At 35.3% G+C, this 22,396-nt stretch overlaps 1 long non-coding RNA gene across 1 annotated transcript; it reads right to left on the bottom strand.

The window, feature by feature from the left end:
• Positions 1 to 8,104: 8,104 nt before the first annotated feature.
• On the bottom strand, positions 8,105 to 12,441 carry LOC138127629 (uncharacterized). The gene is made up of 3 exons (XR_011158291.1): positions 11,037 to 12,441; positions 10,086 to 10,987; positions 8,105 to 10,037 (listed from the first exon to the last, which is right to left on the bottom strand). It is a non-coding gene; the product is annotated as an uncharacterized lncRNA (long non-coding RNA).
• Between the last annotated feature and the right edge of the window lie 9,955 nt (positions 12,442 to 22,396).

The following is a 22,396-nucleotide window of genomic DNA, read 5'->3' as shown; positions in this document are numbered from 1 at the left end:
CGATTTGGACCTGCAATATTATCCGGGTCCAGGAATCCGGAGCCGAAGAAACCAGACGAGCCCCTCGACGCCAACAACACCGAAAGACTGTTGCCATCAGAGCGAAGCAGGGACAGACTCGGACCAATGCCGAGGAACCAAGAGATGAAGAAGCGCTTTCACTCCAACTTCCCGACCAGCCGGACCGTGAGTTGAACCCCAACGAGTAATATATTGGGTGGACCTGTGGAGTCGCGTCATGAAATGCACGATATTTCCGCGCAGCTTGTAAATGCAAGTATGTTTTGTTTCTTACTTATTATTTTACTTCTCTTTTGTTTAGTTTTGTTGTGATTAAGTGTCGGTAAACTGAGCGGGACGCTACGTCGTCCCGTACTTGTGCTAAGGGTTGACGGCGAAGATCGGGCCTTCGACCGTCAAGCGGGGAAAGCGATGTGGCTCCATAGGTAGTTTTAAGTTGAATTCTTGTAGTTAAGTGTTGGGGAACCGAGCAGGACACTCTGTCGTCCCATACTTGTGTTTAATTAACAATAAAACATTTGCTCCACCCAAACATGTTTCTCATTAATTATTATCCTTTCAAAGATCTCCAACTCGAATTTTCATTTCGGACGTTCAGGACGTTTAAGTTTTTAAAAAGGATGGTATTTAACTGTTTACCAAATTTACCAAATTTATTCATACAAAAAAATACTTTCGTTTTCCAAAAATACTAAATGGTCACCAAAATTCAAACCATAACTAATCCTAGAGCGATAACCAGATATTGACATCCTGCTAGTTTCTTATATTATTTGCTACTAAAAATAACTTTTGTTACCTAAAAATGCTATATGTTCACCAAATTGTATTCCATATTTAATTCAGAAATGATAACCAGATATTTAATTTTTGTTAGTGTCTTATACCGGGTGTATTATGAAAAACCTTTGGTGCTATAACTTCCTTATTTTTTATCCAATTTTAACAAATGATACGTCAAACAAAATCGTTTTAGAAACACTATAGCCCGACATGCCATGATTTTTTTTTAACATTATATTTTTTGACACACCGCAGCTAACTTTGTTTTTTTAAGTTGCATTGATATTAAGTATAACATAATTACATAAACATTTTTGTTTTATAATACAAAAATTTCCGATAATATTGCGGAATCTGGAAAAGTGCCCCGAATGCTTGCAGCGTTGCATTGTATATTTTTTTATCTTTATTCTGATAGATGTTTATCTTCTGAATACATAAACATTAAAATAAAAAATCAAAAATTTGTTTTTAATTAAAAAATAGAGTTTCCAAAAATCAAGTAACCATAACTTTACTATAGCAAATGTTCGAAATTACTTCCATTCTCTCTAAGGCACATTCGACACCTTCCACTGACGCCCATTGCGGCGTTTAATAAAAATTCTGGTATTTGTTAACATACTGCTACGATTCTTTTTATTAAATCATCACTGTTATTGGCCGGAGTCAAATTGACATTGTCTTGAATGTCCATAGCTCTCTTAGTCACTTTGCAAAATTAGAATGCACTTTTATTACTGTTTAATGTGACTGCTTAATTAAAAAAAAAAAATACATCGTTTTTTAATTTCTTCTTTTTGCTTCTATGCATGAGCATGGTTGTTTACATTTTCATATTTAAAATAAAAATCTCTATAAAACTGAGCAAAAAAAGTTAATAGTGCCATTTGAAAAAAAAAAGTTGACTATTATTTGTCAAAAACAGAACTCAAGAACAAATATTGGATCAATTCAAATTGTAGCCCATTTAAAACGATTTTGTTTGACATATCATTTGTTAAAATCGGATAAAAAATAAGGAAGTTATAGCACCAAAGGTTTTTCATAATACACCCGATGTTTATGCAGTAAAAAAAAACTTTTTGTTTCACAAAAATACTAAATGTTTACTATATTTTATACTATATTCAATTTCAAATGGATACCCAGATTTAGACTTCTTATTAGCCTCTCATACAGAGTGTCTTATAATTAAAGCATTCCGACTTCAAAGCGTTGCAGGGAGTATGCCGTGAAGAAAGTAAGAACTTGTTGAAAAAAGTTGAATAATTCTTAAGATGATATACAGCTGGTTGCAAAAAAAACGGGAACTGTCAGAATAAAATTGACACATTTTTGCAATTTTTCCATAGTGTGAAACCTTCTTACGGGAGATAGGTTAGATTTAACGTCAAAATTCAATCACATTTTTAAAAATCACTTGATAGGTATTGTCAAGTAGACAATTAATTGACAAATCGACAAAACCAAATTTACATTAGGAAAATTTTCATTTCCCGATTTTTTTGAAACCAGCTGTATGTGATATAACTCTTCTAACTTTGTTCAATACAGCAACCGCATTCCTTACCTTATAATTTTTAGATCAAAGCGTTGCTGAGATATGTACAAAAATATGTCTAGGTTGATACCAGTTCGAATTATCCGTATCCAAGGTTACAAAACAATAATCTAGCCCAATTGCCGTCTCTTTTTGAACAAAAATTGCAAAAATTAAATATTTTTTACTCCGCGATAACGCTACTTTTCTAAGACAACTTTTTGCATCATTATTTTCTCACCATAAATAAAAATAAACGGCAAACATTCCTGATTTCTATTTGAACAAAATTTGATGCAAACTCTACACCTTCAGTATCTTTGTAAGGAGGGGTCGCCCGAATTTTATATAAAGAGCGATCAAATTAATTTGTAATCGAGTTATCCATGAATCCGAAATCGTATGTCGTTACTTGAAATCCACGCTCCAATAAACACAGCTTGAAACACAGGTTAGATCTCGAAATATCAATCGCAAAGACAAACGGAATCAAATCCATGGATGACTCGATTACAAATTAATTTGATCGCTCGATAGTACGGTGCGATCAATTAAAAAATTAATCGAGTCGGCGTGTTACCTATGGTAACCCATGTTATAGCATAGGCTCCAAAGCAAACTCGATTTATTTTTTAAATGATCGCTCGCTATATCAATTGTAAGAAAAATCTAAACTCGGTACAGGTTGCAAAGGCACACTTATCATTTGCAACAACGCTTTTATGGCATTAGTCATTTGAAATTACTTTAAAACTGTACTTATATGGAAAATATAATGATTTTCTGGTCCCTTTGTGCCTTTCTTTGGTTCAGAAATATGAAAAAAATGCTGTTGCAAATGACAAGTGTGTCTTTGCAACCTGTACCGAGTTTATCAATATTTTATTAGGTCTCCTCTCAATAAGGACATAGAATGCAAAAGAATTTCGCAATCGAGTATCAGCCAACGTTTTTTCGAAAACTGCACAGCTCCACATTAGCGGAAATTGTTTTGTCTACAATTATCTTGTTGTTTTAAATTTGGAATGCTCTGACCAACTAATAATGATAGCAACCGTCAAACAAACGATATAACTTCTAATTTTGTAAGGTTTGGTTGCGATTTTGGGAGAATTACTGGTGTTTAATAAAAGAAAGAAGAAAAAACGAAAATCAGTTCCAAAAGTGATGAAGATGATCTGCCTTTGGATGTATTAGAAACGGTACGAAGTGCAGTTTTTAGTCTTATCCCGGAAAAGCCTTCAAGACAATATTAATCTGATCAGAAGGATTTCATGAATTGGTGTGGCTCTAAGAAATTAAAGAATGTGTCTGAAAGTGTGATACTGGCCTATTTGGAATATAAAGCTAAGAAATTGCGAAATTGTGACCTCTTCTTCAATCAAAAATTGCTGAACGTAAAAGTCTTTTTTGTTCTAGATTGTATAGTCCGGACAAAATAAATGTGAATCCTGACTTTATTAAGTCAAATTATTTAACAACATGTTCAAATCAAAATGAAAAGAAAACAATAATAAAGATTTATGGGAAACAGATGGATATCCACCATCAAAGTTGCAGGTAGAATTTCGAAAACTCGCTGTATTTATATACCCACCCCTTTTCGAGAACGACCTACCAATAAATCTTTATTATCGTTATCATGTTGTTAAATAATTTGACTTAATAAAGTCAGAATTCACATTTATTTTGTCCGGACTATAAATCCAGTGAACAAAAAACAGTCACTTTGATAATCGATTTAGGTCATGTAAATGTGAACATATTTTTATCAGTTTTCGGAAAAGTAGTTTTCTTTAGCAAGTGCTTAATATAAATGGATAGCATGAATATTTATATTTGCAGTAAAGGCGCGTAACGTGAGCGTTCCACATTTGGTGAATATTTAGTAAAATAGGTAAACATATAGCATTTACAATACAAGCAACAGTAAAACAATACGCAACATTCCTAATTTGGTGACGCTGTTCTCATTTTCCAAAGTGTCATTATTTGGTGTCCACTAGGAATTTTTGATGTTAATTTAATTTTTTGGAGGACAGCGCTAGGGGTGTATAATTTAATTTGGTGAACATTATATTAATACCCTTTTAAAAATAATTTTAATTTGTTCGATTTTATTCCACAGAGTTAGAAACTTAGTCAATTTTGGATTTGTAATCCAACAACAAATGTAAATTCGGTCTGGTCCTGACAAAATTCAAATTTCAAATTCTGCTCAAAAAACCCGTAACGTAGAAAGTTCCAGAAATATAGAAAAAGCTACCATGATTGGTTAAAATAACGAATTTAGAACCTAACAGAATTGATCGGCCATTTTGGTCGAGAAGGGGATCAGAGTGAGAATGGGGTGAGAATGATCAAAGAGAAAACGGAACCATGAAGAGGAGAAGAGGTCTCTCTGCGCTTGATCTCCAAAGTAGCTGGAGGTATGTTCAGTACCGATAGCAGTCATTTTTGTGTGCACGTGTTGTAAAATTACAAGGTAAGTAAATTATTTCTCTAATCCTTCTACTTTCTTTAAATTGAAGATTTAATTTCTTCAAAATCTTTTATTTCATTTGTTTTAAATTCACTTTCTCGCCGAGGTGATGTGCGGCCTGTTGATCTGTCTTGCAAGCAAGAGGACGAGGAATTCAATGAACCAAATGAATTCCACTAATTCCAGATATGTCGGGGAGTGATTACATCAACCTAATAAGAGTTGTCGCAGGAGCACATCAAGGCTTCCTTCATCGTGGAAGATATGGCAGAGGTGGCTGAACCTGGAGCTGGACGAGATGGGCTGTCTGGTGTCCTGCGCGGAAAGGTCGAGCCAGGAAGACGCCCTCCTCAGGAAGCAGATCGAAAGGTATAATCAGGGGCTGCTGGAGCTCGAGGACGAGAAACGGAGCTAGAGCTGTACAGAGTGAGTCACGAGATTTAGTAAATAATCAAATCCAATGTTTACAACTCCCAAATGGTAATTTAAAAATTGGTTAAAATGTTAAATCTTAAAAGCGAAACATAAGCCACTGAAAACTGATTGGTGGTCACAAGAATAAATGCGTAGGTACAAAAACTAAAACCACTTTCCTGTTCGTAGAATAAAAAAAGACAAAAAGATTTTCAGGGGCGCCGGGACACAAAAACCATGTTCACTTTCATTAAACAAAATCGTACTTACTAACAGCACTTCAATGGAAAAATTGTTCTATTTTTTTAAAATCATATCCTCTCAATAATATTATTTTTACAGGTAATAAGTGAAGGATGGGCATCTGCATTGAAAGGATTCATGCGTGAAAAACCTCGTTGAAAAGCACCGAAGGATCCAGTGGGGTGATGAGCCGGACCATTACAGATTCGCGAAGACAACTAAAAGACAGAGGATATCGTAAACCTGTTTTGTTTCTGCATCCTTTAGGTAAATGGACAAAGGACGACGACGTACCACTCCACACAAGAATGCTGCAACATCATGTTGTCCTAGACGAAAGTCACTTATTCTATGGCTGTCGTGATGAATTATTTAAAATGATGATTAATGACGCAGAAGCCGATTTTGAGGTCGTTAATCCAACATTAGTTATATCACTAGAACTGCTGTAACTAGGAGCTAATAATTGTAAAATTAATTAGTTAGATACACATATTATGAATTGTTATTAATTTCAATATACAAATTCGTTTGCATAAAATAGAATTTCAATGATGCGTAAATGAAAACCTGTGAACGAAAGTGAAAGTACCCACTGGTAACTATAAATACAGACTCACATTCAATGGAGGTATGGAACAAAATAGTTATTTTTGTTACAAGTACCTAAAACATTGCTTTTGCGGACGAATCGTTGCTGTTTCCGGACGAGGCGACAGCCGAGTCTAGAATAGCAGATGAGTCCGCAAAAACGTTTTAGGTACGTGTGACAAACAACATTTTTTGGTAATAGCTCTCCAAACCTTTCACATGACTTTTCATTACGAAATTTCTATTGCGATCATGGTAAAGTTGTTCAAAAAAGAGCAACCGTAAATAAAAACTTGTAGCTTAGTCATAGCAACAAGTTTGTTTTGTTGATTTATTAATTCTGTCATTAAAAAAATACCAGAAAAGTTTTTAAAATGCTTCAAAATCCTGAAGATATTTCCAAAAAGGCAAAAGAAATTGAACTGGGTTTACTTCCAGCAAAATCGCGTGCCAGGTATTATAAAGAATATGATACATTTAACCGCTGGAAAGAAAATAACGGGGTAGTGCTTGTAAACGAAGATGCGTTACCATTCTCCATGAAAAAGTAAGTAATTTTTAAATACTTTGAGACTAAAACCTTCTTTACTTGTTCATGTAATACTCGTAATGCAGGGTTATTCACGAGTAATAATGGGCCCGACAGAATAAACAATCCAACCACACGCTACGAAAAAAGCTGGGTACTGAAATTAAAATGTCCGGCTTTTTTTGAAAATGTATTGTGGGTTGTATTTTTTATTCTGTGAGGCTCATTATCACTCGTATACATACTATTTTATTGTCATGGCAATTTTTCGGGATTGAATCCGCAAAAGACTCATTTTACGGATTCAAATGAATCCGTAAAATGGCAATTTTGAAGAGCGTGTACCAAATAGTATATTAAGTATAAAGAACAATATATAACAGACAATATTAGCAAGCTCCTCCTCCAAACAATTGTCTTCGATCCGTACATTGTCATTAACGTTCGTCATGCTTATGAGATTTTTTGCGCGATTGAATATTTATTACAAAACATTCCTAACTAGAATGCAATGCGATACGACGCCCTTCACATCGTGTTGCCATAATGTCAATTTTTGTATCGCGTTTCTAAGGCAATCTGCAAACAACTACCGCCATTGCAGTTTTTGTGCGCAAATATCGCCAGTTGTGTTGAAAAACAAGCAGTAAAATGAGTGATATTAGTGATTCCGAAAACGAAGTGGATATTGTAGAAGAAACTTTGAATGTGGGGTGCGTCACAAATAAAGAATTTTTGAAACTAACGACCTCAACGTGTAATTAAGAAGACAAGGAAAATGTGTGGTATGAAAATTTTGATCTAATGTCGCGGCAAGTTCACTAATATTATTTCATTGCAGCGGCAAGGAATGCCGACCACAAGAGCCGTGTGAGTTTCCAGAAAGTGCTAACATCTTGTCTTCAACTTCTGTCTACATAAATCAAGAATTTTCGAAACCAGCGAACTCAATATGAAATCAAGAAGACAAGGAAAATCCGGGGTATGAACATTTTGACAATTCTAATGTCGCGGCAAATCTGTTACTAAAATTGTTTCATTGTAGCGGCAAGGTAGGCCGACTACAAGAGCCGTGTGAGTTTCCAGAAAGTGCTAACATCTTGTCTTCAACTTCCGTCTACATAAATGAAGAATTTTCGAAACCAACGATCTCAGTGTGTAATCAAGAAGACAAGGAAAATGCGGGGTATGAAAATTTTGACAATGCCAATGTCGCGGCAAGTTTGCTAATGCTATTTCATTGCAGCGCCAAGGAAAGCCGACTACAAGAGCTTTATGAGTTTCCAGAAAGTGCCTCCACATCTTGTCTTCAACTTCCGTCTACATAAAAATTATTATAATAATCGATTAATTTTGAATAAACTTTACTTACCGTTCTAGAACACTAAAAAGTACTTACCATCGAGTTTATCGTTAGCAACGAGTAAACAGAGCTTACCATCTTGGAAACAGACGTGGTAAACAACCAAATAGAGTACAATCACGCAAAAAAGTATTTTTTGTACCTAACAGAGAAGAAATGTTGCTCACTGCCGCATTTCAAATCTCATAATAACATTAAATCATCTTTATAATAAAGGTTTCTTTAATATATGTATGTACTTATAAGAAAGAAGTGACATTTCAAGATTTTGCTGAGTTTACGACTCCGTTTTACATAAACAATGACCCTCAAGTGCACACCAATAACTACAATACCATCATTAAAATAACTGTCCCAAGAGGTTTCAAAGACTGAACTTTTCAAATGTTTTATGTCTTTATATCCCATAACATAGACGGACCACCAAATGACTGTTTCTAAACCACTCATCGGTTTGTCAAACATAATACTGCCAACTTCTTTAATCCTGTCCCTGTACCTAGAAAATAAATTAAGTAGAGCTTTGTTCAAAAAGTCATCACCAACCTTTGAGTCTCTGCAACGCGAATTATAACACCTTTCAACTCAGATTTGGTGGTGGTGACAGGATCAACTCTTTCTGAAATTCCCAAATCGACTATTTTTTGAACGGTAATCACTTGGTCGTTGATGAATGGTATTCCAATCAATGGTACTGTAGTGACCCAGTTTAAAATTTAAATTTTAATTCCCGGTACCGCCACGAGAGCGCGCCAAATGTTTACGTACTAGCGGCTAGACTAGGTACTAAGGGATAGGGTTGGTAATCCTGGGGAGTTGGCAACAGGGAGAGCGGAAATACAGCGGGGGTGAAGCGGTCTCTCGCGCGCGTGGTTGAAGGGGGTAAGTGACTTTTGTTTGGTTTTTCGAAACGAACACATCGTATGAAGAGCGATCCGTATTCCTAAAATTTGTAAGTTAAATCTAAATCAATTACACTACCGTCCCGAGTAGATATTTTGTGTCCCCGTGAGGAATCCGACGTTTTAATCCACCTGGGTAATTTATCCCACGTTCGTTGCCTTTTTGTTTTTGTTTTTTGGGACCAGGACCACGTGGTAAGGGTATGTTGTAAATGTCATTTTGTTGCATGCTGTTTCTTTCGAGAAGAAGCGTTATCCCTAAGTTTTCCCCTGGAGGTTCATTTTTTTAGCAATCTGGTAATTTCGAAAATTAGTAGCCGCGTGCGTCCATTTTGTTTTGCTTTCACTAACATTTTCTAACGGCACTCGACCCGCCAGTGATTATTGTATTCGTTATTTATGTTGCTTACCGATATTTGTGCCATTTAAAGCGTTTTTATTTTATCGTTATTTAACTTTGCGCTTTGTTCTCTTTTATTTGATCATTGTTTAATGTTGCGTTTTGTTTTGCTTATTTTATCATTGTTTAATGGTGCGCTTTGTTTTGCTGAATTTTCTCATCGTTTAATGTTACGCTTTGTTCGATTGAATTAAACTCGGTTTTTTTTTCTTTGTGTTGTTGCTAGATTTCGGAAAAGTTAAAATAAAATGTTGTAAGTGCGCCCCTATGGGAGCTAGGTGACAATCAGGAAGTCGTGGGGTTGTTTAGTAAATTTCTGTGGAAGCTACGGTTATTTAGAGCCGTTGGGGGCGGAAGCGGCGTCGGGATGTTTTCGTGAAGCTTCCGTCGAGGTTATAGAGACTTCGGGGTTTTGGCGCGGAACGGTTGGTTGGGGACGGCGGACCTAGGTCTTTGCGGCTGCGGTCTAGGAATGCTAATCGTACGACCCCGAAACGCTCTGTCACTTTTGCTTAGTCGGTGAAATAGTCTGACGTTCATTAATACCCCGAATATCTATAAACGTCGCTTGATTTCAACATGATTCAGATTATTCTTCTGAGTCCCCTCGCGGCCGAAAGTTTGTTACCTCCAGCTCTAAGCTCCCGTTGGCGTACCTTGAACGCGTAGTTCCGAATTAAACATTGTTTTTGTCATTAATCGAATTGTAAAATATGAGTAATACCTGGGATACGGTTTTTGAAGAGGGTTTTTCATCCGTCCCTGTCTGTAATTACTACATTATAATTTGGTTACTTGTTTTGCAAACTTTAACCTGTCATTTTGCCGTCATGTACCCGTTTTCTGTTGTTTTAAATGTTGCTGCATTCATCTTGTCGTTTATCTTTGTAATGTAGTCAACTAGTTAATTTCTTGTACTCCGCTAAACTTAATTTCTGTCCTTTTGTATTCGTTTCATTTTTTTTTAATCGAAGTTATTAGTTATTAGTTATTTTAATAAATAGTTATTTTTATATTAAGTGCGTGAAGAGAGTGTTTTTTGTGCATGAAAAGGTCTTTTACGCCGAGACGAAGGTCGAGGCAGTATAAGCCTTTGAATGCACAAAAACATCTTCACGCACGAAATATAAACAATATTTTTTCTATAATTGATTCAAAAAATTGAAATTAAAAATTCAAATTTTTGAAGGAACTCTGAAGTTTCAATGCAGTGACCATGTTGCTAGGTAACTAATAAAATACAGTGCGTGAAGTGAAACACAGAAATAGTCGTGTGCGTGAAATCGCATTTCACACTGTTTTGTACTTATGGTTTCTATGGTTTCGATCTTACTAACAATGCAAAAAGAAATACACGTTAGAAAATGACCCACTTCAGGCACCGATAACTATGCGTGAATTTCAATTTTTTGAATCAATTATAGAAAAAGGTATTTTGCGTCTTGCGTCCCTTACATGTGTGTTTTATTTGCGGCACTCTTCCAACTGGAACCCTCACCGTTTGCATTCCGAACCTTTTCCGCCAAAATAAAAACACAACGTAGGGCTCCTCCGCTTCGATGACGATCACGACCACATTTGTTACCGTTTTGCGCAGGTTCGAATATTTGGCGGAAAAAGTAATATAATCACATCATTACAGTATTTCTCTAAAAATCGCTTCTTGGACGGACTGGATATTTCCTTGTGTTACAAACGCCTTTACGTTACAGTGTGCTACAAAAAATATCTAGAACTAGATTGGCTCAACTTTAAAATAATTTACCAAGGACATCTTGTTGAGGAAGCCAGTTTCGAATAACCCCATCGCTAGGTTTTCCAGGCAGACGGTCAGATTCCCATTTCCAGAGGACTGTATAAGGCAATTCTGCCAACGCCTCCGTAATAATGGTTCTTAGTTTCTGGTCAATGTTGTTGGATCCTAAGTTCAAGTATACGAACCCTGCAGTCGCTTCATCCAGGATCTTCTGTAAATCCTGGAAGATTTAATTCACAAAAAATGTGATTCATCATGTTAAATTCACGTCTGGAAGAGGCTTTGTGGGTTGAATGTGTATCGGTCCAATTTCCACGATCGCTGAGGTCCTTGGTTCTTGACTTGGGGTTATCGAGTTTACACCCGTAAAGCAAAGACTGAGATTTTTTTTCAAGATCTCCTACATAAGGAACTTTCCCAAAGTATTTGGTGGCCATTCCATGAGCACGTGGGAAAAAGACCCACTGGTAGTAAAACTTACACCAGAGGAAAGAGGCGATGCTTTGAAATTTTCCCCCTAACGACAGTGTACGAACGTTTAGAAATTGATCACAGTACACTCCTGGATGCTGAAGATGACCTGTTGCATCGTACTTATAACTGAACAATGACCCAGTAGAAATTCCTATTGATGGAGCTTCGAATCTAGCAGCAAACCCGAATAAAACTGGGTGCAATAATTCCATCATAATCAAATCGAATTTGCGATTCGGATCGTCTATCAATTCCTGCAGTTTTGTGCTGTTCAAGATAGTTTCAGCGATGCTGTCGATGCATCCGAAAATATCGTGTGATGTTTGCCAAATACCGAAATCCTTGGAAAAATAAGTCTGCCGGTTTCTTCCTTTCATAATTTCATGTACGAATTCTACATTGATTTCTGTTAAGTTTGTCAAGGTGGGATCGTCGAAAGCAAACGGTGTTATCACAGTGACTTGATGACCTCTCAGAGAAAGTGCTCGACACAGTGAAAGGTAGATTATTTGACGGGTAAATAAAAGGGAGATAAAGACTCCTAGGATGTTTGCACATTGTACAGAGTTGACGAAAATGAGGAAAACTGTAAACGAATTCATCAACGTTATTTTGACACCCGAATGACCTGAAAGAGAATTGTATTAGTGAAAATTGGAATCTTAACTTAAAATTTGTGACCGGGGAAGTTTATTTCTTTTAGGCTCTCCAATCTTTGACCAAGGCTTCAAAAACACTATTGAAAAAACTATCATTACAGTTGAAAATCTTTTACACAAAGCTGTAGTTCTTAGCAGACACGTGGCTTATACAGGGTTATTATAAATCCAAGTAGTTGTAGTCCAAGTAGGCGTAAAAACTAAATGTAAAATTTATTTTACATTTTAAAATTTTTTATTAAGAACAACTCCATTTTAGAAATTTTCTAATTATGTTAATTCAATTGATTCTTCTTTAAAATCTTCTTTAGAAAGAATACTTAATTTACGTTTAACTCATTTACAATGGTGTCAGTCCACTTTAACGATTAGATTTGATTGGATCGGGAATTCGCCGCATTTCCGCTATTTGCCTTCCTGCGTTCCTATCTTCAAATCATGGTATTAAAAAGCTTGTTTCTCTATTACTAAATTCAAAGGAGCTTATTATTTTCCATTATGATGAAGCTTCAGCAATGTGAAATGTAGAAAATGAGAACGATAGACCAACAATTCCACATTTTCAGAAAAATTGGGATAATATCAATATCAAACGAATAATTGCCAATGACTCAATCTTTAATTCACCTAGAGACTTGGTTCGTTATAAATGCAGAGAATCAGGATCTTGGTTACATGCTATACCTTCTACTAATATTGGTACTCTCTTAGATAACACTTCCTTCCAAGTTTCTATTGGTTTAAGATAATTAATATATGCTTAGCAACCGATTCTGTTCACACCTGGAGTTCGCTTTCTGGAATTGGTGGATCTTAGACATCTCACAACTATGTTATTATTATATTTCATATCCCACCTCCACCCGGCGGCACGGCAATTTTGCCGGAGTACATACACTATTGCGGATAATACTATCAAGTAATAGTGCAGTGCTTATCAACATAATTACCGGCGTCTCGCCTCCACATTTTGACTTTTTTGTGTTTTATGTTCTGTGTCAATGTTAAGGAATTTCCTCACGATATGACATGAGTATAATAATATACCTTTTTGAATTTCAACCACCAATTTGTTGTCTAAGTCCAAAATTTTTAAATTTTTAAAAAGAGATTGCGGTACTATTCCTGTTGCTGAAATTATAAATGGTAAAATCGAAATTTTTTCTAAACACCAAAGATTTCTCATAGCAACGGAGAGTTCTAAATATTTATTAATTTTTGTATTATATGTCTGTGTTATATTGTGTGAATTTGGAACAGCTATATCTAAAAGATATGCTTGCTTTTGTTGTTTATTTAAAATAATAATGTCTGGTCTGTTATGCTGAATATGAATGTCGGTTAAAACTGTACGATCAAAATATAATTTGTAATTGTCATTTTCCAAACAACTTTCGGGTTTATAAATATAATGTGGTTGTGTATCGTTTAATAAGTTGAATTTAACTGCTAAATTCATGTGTATAATTTTTGCGAATATATCATGACGTTTTTTATATTCGCTTTGAGCCAAAACGGTGCAAGAAGAAATGATGTGTTCAATGGTTTCCCCTTCAGTTCCGCAAATCCTACATTTATCGATGATCGATTGTAATCCGCATATGTGTTTTTTATCATTTCTTGTATTTATAACACGATCTTGTATTGCAAATATAAAACCCTCAGTCTCAGGATGAATATTTGATTTTTTAAGCCATGCATGAGAAGCTTGAATATTAATTTCTGGTTGTTCTAGTTCTTTAAAATATCTCCCATGTAAAGACTTTTGTTTTATATTTGCTATAGTGTCAGGTATATTTGGCTCAACAATATCTGAAATTATTTTATCGCTTAAATTTAAAGGTGTGTAACCTTTATCCGCTGAAACCAAAGCATTAAAAAAAGTGTTATCACGAGCTCTATTGAGAAAATAATTTTTTAGTGAAGCAATTTGATTATGTTGTAGAATTTCTAGATTTGAGAAACCCCTACCACCATTTTCGCGTGGTAAATTAAATCTTTCAATAGCAGATTTGGGGTGATGTTTACAAAATTTTGTAAAGAGAACTCTAGTTTGAATATTTATATTCTGTAAATTAGTTTTGGACCATTTTATAACACCAAAAGAATAGGTCAACAATGGAACAGCATATGTATTAACTGCTTTAATTAAATTATTACCGTTTAATTTTGATTTTAAAATAGATTTAATTCTTAAATAAAATTGTTTTTCTAAATTTTCTTTTATAATTGAATGTTGAATATGATTTGATTGATTAATACCTAAATATTTATAAAATTCTCCTTTATTTAAATTTTTAATGATTTCTCCTTCTTTAGTTATATATTCTAAATTTTCGTAATGACCGCGACATATTGATTGCGTTTTACACTTATCAATACCAAAACTCATGCCAATATCATTTGAGAAATTTTCAGTTATTGTTAGTAAAGATAAAATGTGATTCTTTTTAGATGCATAAAGTTTTATGTCATCCATATAAAGAAGGTGATTTAATTTGGATAGTGTGGTATTATTAAGTCTAATATTGAAACCATATCCAGTGCTATTTAATAGATTTGTCAAAGGATTAAAGGCTAGACAAAACCATAAAGGACTTAAAGAATCTCCTTGATAAATTCCCCGTTTAATTTGAATAGGCTCGGATTTTAATTTAGTATTGTTTATTGATAAATTTAAAGTAGTTCTCCAAAATGTCATAACATGGGATAAACAGTTAATCAAATCCAAATTAATTTTATAAATTTTAAGAATTTTAATTAACCATGAATGTGGTACTGAATCATAGGCTTTTTTGTAGTCTGTGAATGCGGTATAAATTATTATTATTATAAAAAAATTGTTTCACAGTCTAGGAAAAAATCCCAATTAAAAAGCACGCATTGTAAGCATCATCCAAGCAAGTACTGGTACGCCCCTTCAGGTCGAGATAGGCATCAGAAATCGCTCCAAAACATTCCCATCCAAACAGATCGTTTCATACAATTTTCGTAAATGCAATTTTAATGCACTATATGAAGCACTGTTTGAAGTTGATTGGACATTTCTTTCTGTGTGTGATGATGTTGATGGCGCAGTTTCTGATTTTTATTCTTCCTTAGATGATATATTTCGGTGTCATGTATCAGTTAAAAAATCTAGTTCTGCAACTTATCCGCAATGGTTCAACAAAGAATTAATTACACTGCTAAAGGCTAAGGATACTACTTGGAGGAAACATAAAGCTATGAAAGATTCAAATCCTTAAGAGTAATGTTTAAATCTACAGCTGATAGGACCTATAAGCAATATCTTCGACAGATTAACAATATTATAAAGACAGATCCGAAAAAAATTTGGTCGTTCATCAATTCAATAAAGAATTTTAATTCTGTCCCAGCGTCCATGGTTTTCAATAACACGACAATTACGGATCCCCAGACCATTGTGGAGAGCTTTGCTGATTACTTTTCTCAGTCTTTCGGGAGGAACCCATCTGTTGATATACCATCTGCCCCATATTCTTACAATGTCTTCAACTTAACTTCTGTTACTTATGACGATGTACTGAAGGCGCTCAAACGTCTAAAGCCGAGTAACTATGACTAGCGGTCCGGATCAAATACCAGTCTTTGTCACTAGAGACTGTGCCTCTGTCTTTGCCAAACCGTTGCAGATGCTATTTAATTTAATATTGAGGAACAACTGCTATCCGACTAAATGGAAATTGTCAACAATACGGCCGATTTTCAAGAAAGGTTCTCCATCTGAAATTACAAACTATAGACCAATCGCCTTAATAAATAATTTTTCCAAAGTCTTTGAGTACCTTTTCTATGACCTCACTATTAATCACGTTTCTAGTGTGCTATTTCCTTGCCAGCATGGTTTTGTGGGGGGTCGGTCCACTGAGACAAATCTTGTTACTATCTCTCAGTTTCTGTATGAGGCATTAGATAATCACTCACAAGTGGATGTGGTTTATACGGATTTCTCGAAGGCTTTCGACATGATTGATCACAATCTGCTTTTGAATAAACTTGAGTAGTTTGGGTTTTCGGATGATTTTGTGTTGCTTGTTAAATCTTATCTAGATAGTCGTTTAATGTGTGTCAGGCTTAAGGGATTTGAATCGAGGTCTTTTAAACTGGAGACGAGCGTCCCACAAGGATCAGTCCTTGGACCCCTCTTTTTTAACATCTTTATCAACGATCTAGTGGCCTCTTTAGACGTCTCCTGCCTCCTTTATGCCGACGATATAAAGATCTACACCATTATTAACACTGTTAGTGACTCACTTCGGCTTCAGAGGAGTATCGATGAGATCGCTGACAGATGCAGAAAAAGTGGTCTCATTCTTAATTTTCCCAAATGCAGCGTTGTCACCTTTACCAAAAAAGTTAAACCTTTGCTGTTCGACTACACACTCAACAATAAGATCTTATTAAAACGTAGTAGTGTTCAGGATCTAGGTGTGCTCTTCGACTCGAAACTTTCTTTTTGTGATTACATCCTATGCATCACAAGTGCAGCTTTTAAGTCTCTGGGCTTTGTTTTACGTAGTGCCAAAGAATTTGGCGATGTTGTGACCCGAAAACTGCTGTACATCACTTACGTAAGGTCGAAACTCGAATATGCATCTTTGGTATGGTCGCCTATACACAATATCTATATTGCTCAATTAGAGCGTGTCCAACGTAGATTTCTCAAGAGCGCAATTTTTATGTCGGACGGTTTGTATCCCCCCAGGGGTTATCCTCAGGAATTTTTGTTAGATAGGCTTGGTCTGCAGTCTCTGTCAAACCGACGATTGGAGCACTCTGTCATTTTTTTATATATACTGCTTCATGGATCTATACATTGCCCTGTTCTACTCTCAAGAGTCAATCTTAGGCTTCCTCGTTCGGGTTCTCGATCAACCAATACATTCCTCATTACACCATATCGTACGGACGCCGGTCTTCGGTCTCCTGTTACCCAAATGTTGCGTGGCCACGAAGTCGTAGAGATGAATGTGGATATATTTGCTTGCAGGTTGAACCAAGTTAAGAGCTTTTTCAGGGTCTGACAGAGTGGCCTCTCAGATGAGAACACAGTGATTTATAGCTGTGAAGATATAACTCTGCCTACTGATAGGGGCTTGTAATTGGGCTTTCAGCCTGTTAGCTCACAATCTAATAATAATAATAATAATAATATGTATTTTCTATTTCTATGTAAATTGGTGTGTTGATGAATTTTCTCGTACGATCAACGTATTACAGTAAATTTTAAATAAAAAATATTTCATTAAATTAAATGCTTAAAATAAACTCCACCACTTCCTGAGACATAGCCAAATGGTACTTGCATTTGATGTATAATCTGTCGAATTTACTGAAATTCGTGTCTAATTCTTGGCCTTAATACTCCTTGGTCTAACCTATATGATAGACTGCCAACCGATTGACAATCAATCACTATTCATCATTCATCATTCATGTGGATAATATAATTTTAAATACGATTCAGTAATGTTTGTAAAACATCACTTTGTCGCACGTTTCAAATATGTAAATAAAATGATGATCTGTGATAAAATAAACTAGAAGCTATTGGCCAGTGAAATAAGCTGGAGTCTGTTATAGTGTTTCTTGTTGCCCTGCCTGGGTTGCGTGTTTTCAATTTTCCATGCCATTAATAGCCGTTTGCACCGTCGTAGTTTAAAATTAAGAAGAGCATAAAACCTTAGTTACAATTATTAAAATCGTAGCGACAATTGTTTTAAGCTTGGTTTAAAAATAAGGAACGTCGGTTCAAACGGCCATAAGCGTTTCGTGAAACTAGAAGTGTAGAACATAAGAAAGGGACTGGGAGACCAACAGTACTCCAGATGCCATAGCAAATGTTAGCCAACAAATAAGTAGAAAATGAAAATTGTTTTTATTTAAATAGAGTTTGTCCGCTAGCAGACATTCATACGGGTGTCACCCACTAATACAGTTGGCTTAAAAAAAACGGGAAATGAAATTTGACCTAATGTGAATTGGAAATTTAATTTGTCAATTTATGTCAATTTGTGTCTGTTTGACAGTAGTATTTCTGACACATAAGTGCAGTTTTTTAACCTAAATTCTAAAAGGCCGTTTCAAACTATAAAAATTTAATAAAATCTAACAGAACTTTTTCTGACAGTTCCCGTTTTTTTTTGAAGCCAACCGTACATAATTTCCATAATCTCTACCTATTGACAATAAAATGTTTGCATCTATTAAATTAATAGATCAGTTGATAGTCTTAATTAAACTAATGTAGGTCAAGTCTGTCTCAATTCTAAATTTCCACCAACACTGCATTCTACGTTGGAAATACAACCGGCAACACTGTTTGGTGAAAATGCGTCAGATTGTATTTCTTAGGTTAACTCTCAATTTCCGTTTTTACAACTCAAAATTTTAGAATAAAGAAAAAGAACAAAAACTAAAGTTATGTTTTTTTAAACGGAACCTACCCAGTTTGATTTTATTTTTGAATTTTATGCTAAATTATGAAGCAAATTTATACAGGTCGTTTTTACTTATCTGCCATCGTTTTTGATCAGTGGCGCTTTTTTTACCAGAATTTCGAATTGCAGGGGTCCCTTCGAAAATTCGTATCTTCCAAATCGTTGCACATAAATTAAAATGATTGACGCTGTTTGATTTCTGAATGTTTGCCGCATCTGCTGAGCGTTTACTCAACAACCTGCTCAGTCGCATATGCCTACAGCTTACGTAATATTTGAAATAATTTAATTAACGCCACATTACTTATCAACAATTTAATTCCATAAGCAAAGCCATATATCAGAAATTGACAATCTTCTCTCAACTTCGCAACACACAGCTTTAATTTTACGACATTGATATTCTTCGAGTATCATACAGCACGGCAGAACACGTACCTATGTGAAACGTAAAGAGTGTTTTTTTTTTTTTTTGGCGTCGAAGTTGGCCTTGGAGAGTCGATTGAGAATTTGAGAACACACCACTCGTGTAAAAGCGTAAGATTTAAACAGCTGATGCGTGATCCGTTATCCGTCTAGTGCATTCACAATCGACTCTTCAACGCCAACTTTGACGCCAAATTTTAAAAAACACCCGTTATTACTCTCAAGGAAATTGTATAATTATATTCAGATTTTAACGGTCTACAAAGAGCGGTCGTTTTCAGGTAGGAAGAACACAAATCAGTGTTGTCTGATTAACATACATACTTCTTTTGACGTTTCCAGTCCCGCAGGGGGGGGGTCCATCAGAATGGGAATATCACCGACCTTCATTTGTACCTACTCCTTGATTTAAAAAAAAAAACGAAAAAAAGCTTTTTGTTCGAAACTTTTTCCATCACCATTTTCTGTCTACTAGGCCATATCGACGTGAACGATTTTGTATGTTCACAATTCAAATTCAAATTCAACACATTAACTTTTGTTTGTTTAAAACAAAAATCACATTATTTAAGCAACAATTTACACCAATAATGAAAATGTTAGGTACATTTGAAAAAATACTACATGTGAATAATACTTGTAATGTACTATTTTCTTACCTTCACTTAACAAGGAGCACTGTTAACAGTGTTAACTAAATAACTTTTACCAGTATTTAATGTAAAATAAACAAGACTCGTTGATAATAATATATACAGGGTGTCCCAAAAATGGCGTACTAACGGTGCACTACGGTGTAGAAGAGACTACCGTAAACGTCAGAAAAATGTTTAAAAAATTCTATTGGACTTAATTGCTGATTTGGCGGTCCTTGAAAGTGGCACTTAACAGGAAAATTATTTTGAAATATATGTATTAAATTGTCATGACAGCTACCTCTAATCGTACATATTATCACAAAGTACAAGATTACTCACTACCAATATCTAATCCTGCACAATAATGAATTTAGAAGCTTTGGAAATCGAAAAAAATATTTTAAATCCACTACGGTAACATTGCAAGGTAATGATGTACGAGTACATCTTTGTTTACATTGTATTACCATTAATTTTTATAAAATAATAATAATTTATTTTTTTGTCTCAAAAATTTTTTCCATATTTTTTTCGTGTACATTTAAACATCCTGGATACGGTAGTAAGTAGTTAGTACGCCATTTTTGGGACACCCTGTATACTTGCTTTGGTAGTTATCAACGATTTTTTTTCGATTTTAGATGTGCACATGCCACTGCACATTAAAAATCCATTTCTGATTAATAATAAAAAAAAGAGAGTAGATAATTATTAATATTGATAACACTTGGTGTCAGCAAAAATTCGGACGAAAATAATTCTAGTATCTTTAACGTTACAAATTTGAAATTTTCGGATTAGTTAACGCTTAAGGTAGCCATACACGAGCGGGATTCCTCAAGGTTCGGCCTGAACAACGGGGGTGGCGACGTCCTTGAGGCCGAGGTGGGTAGAGGAGACACAAAAATCAATTATTTTTCCGCCTTGAGGCCGAATTTTCCCAGTCTGTTGGTGCGTGGATGTGTTATCTTCTTTAGCGATAAAAGGGGTGACCAATGAAAGAAAATATGTATCGTGGTCCATCCTCAAGTATTTGTGGAAATTTTTCAGGAAAACCTCCAGTTCAGTAATTAGACTCTCTTGCGAAAGCAGTCCGTCGCAATCACACCGACAGTCGCTAAAATATTATCATCCATTGATGCCATGATGAAAACAATTTGTAAAACCATAAGAATAACCAACAACCACCACCAGTGAACACTGAACTAGGGTGTTAACTTGGAGTTAAACCTGGAGAAAATCCCCAAAGCCCTTTCCTTGAGGATTTCCTCTTCGTGTGTGGGCGAGGGTTCGGTAGAGGAAATCCGTTTTCATTTTGTTTTTCAAAAAAACAGTTCTTTTCATAACTATTTATGAACTAATAGGCGAAACAAATGACCGATGGTGGCGCTGCAATCGTGACAAATATGGCCGTCGTAAGAAGTACATTACGTTATTTCGTTTCTGTTTTTGTTATTGTGTACGATGGTGTACCTTAGTTTTGAGGATGTTTTTTCTTATTTGGAGGCAGTATCCTCATCTCATTGTGTTGGGAAAGGGCCGAGAGTCTTAAAAAGTGTCACCAGAGTGGTTTTATTTGCTCTGTGCCTGAAAACTTAAGCATCCATGCTTTATGTCTATCAACTTTTTCTTTTAATCCAAATCTGTTAAAATGTAGGTACCAATTTAATGAAAAACTACGGAAGATTAAACATTCATATTGAATGAACTTTTGAGGTTATAGATTTACTTGTTAGTTATTAGCCGTTGACGATTGTTTTAAATACGCAGCAGGCCAAGATATTTTTTTGTTAGATTGCAGTCAGGTCCTGTCATATACTACGTGACAAAGAAAGGTAAACACCCAGTACTTATAGTTTTATTTCAATAAGTTTTTGCGGGCAAATGTGTTTTGGGTCAGATAAGAATAAATAACTATTTTGAACCAAATAAAGGCACAAAGGGACCAGAAAATCATAGTTTGGATTGAATATTTTCCATATAAGTACAGTTTTAAAGTAATTTCAAATGACTAATGCCATAAAAGTGCTGTTGCAAAGGCAAAGTGGTTTTTTGCAACTTGAATTAACTTTAGTAAATAGTAAACAGACATGTAACAACCACGAGGTATACTTCACAGAGGTCACTTTAGAACATTTCGTTCGCCTATAGGTAATCATAAGATATATTACAAATTTTTGAAAATAATACTAAAAAACCACGTTTGGATTGTCTTTCTTTTTTTCTAGATTTTATTTCGGCAAAGCCACGAATTAGTTTATCCCCTTCCCTAGGGTGACCAGAATTTAAAATTTTCAAACCGGGATATTTAACGGCAGTTGAAGGTTAGGGGAGGGGGTACATTTTTTCTTATACAATCTGGTCCACGGGTACCTAACAAAAGCCCGACGAAATTGAAAATGCAACCCACACTGCATTTCCGAAAAAACCTGGCTAGGTACTGCAATTGAAATATCCAGCTATTTTCGAAGATGTATTGTGGGTTGCATTTTTAATTCCGTCGGGCTCATTATCACTCGTGGACCACCTGTATTTATAAAACATTTATGAAATGACCGTTCCTATCAATCCTTACAAAAAATAAACAATTGTGACCCTCAATGGGCCAGTCACATGTCCGGGCTCAGTTTTTTTGTTTGGGGCTCGTGGGGTGGGTTCAAAATGGGCGTCTGGCAACGAAATGGTGGAGTCACTGGTGGCCTTGCTCA

The sequence above is a fragment of the Tenebrio molitor genome, chromosome 4 (assembly GCF_963966145.1).
Source record: "Tenebrio molitor chromosome 4, icTenMoli1.1, whole genome shotgun sequence".
Lineage (NCBI taxonomy): Eukaryota > Metazoa > Arthropoda > Insecta > Coleoptera > Tenebrionidae > Tenebrio > Tenebrio molitor.
The sequence above is the reverse complement of the archived record's forward strand: the minus strand, read 5'-3'. Positions and strand labels throughout refer to the sequence as shown.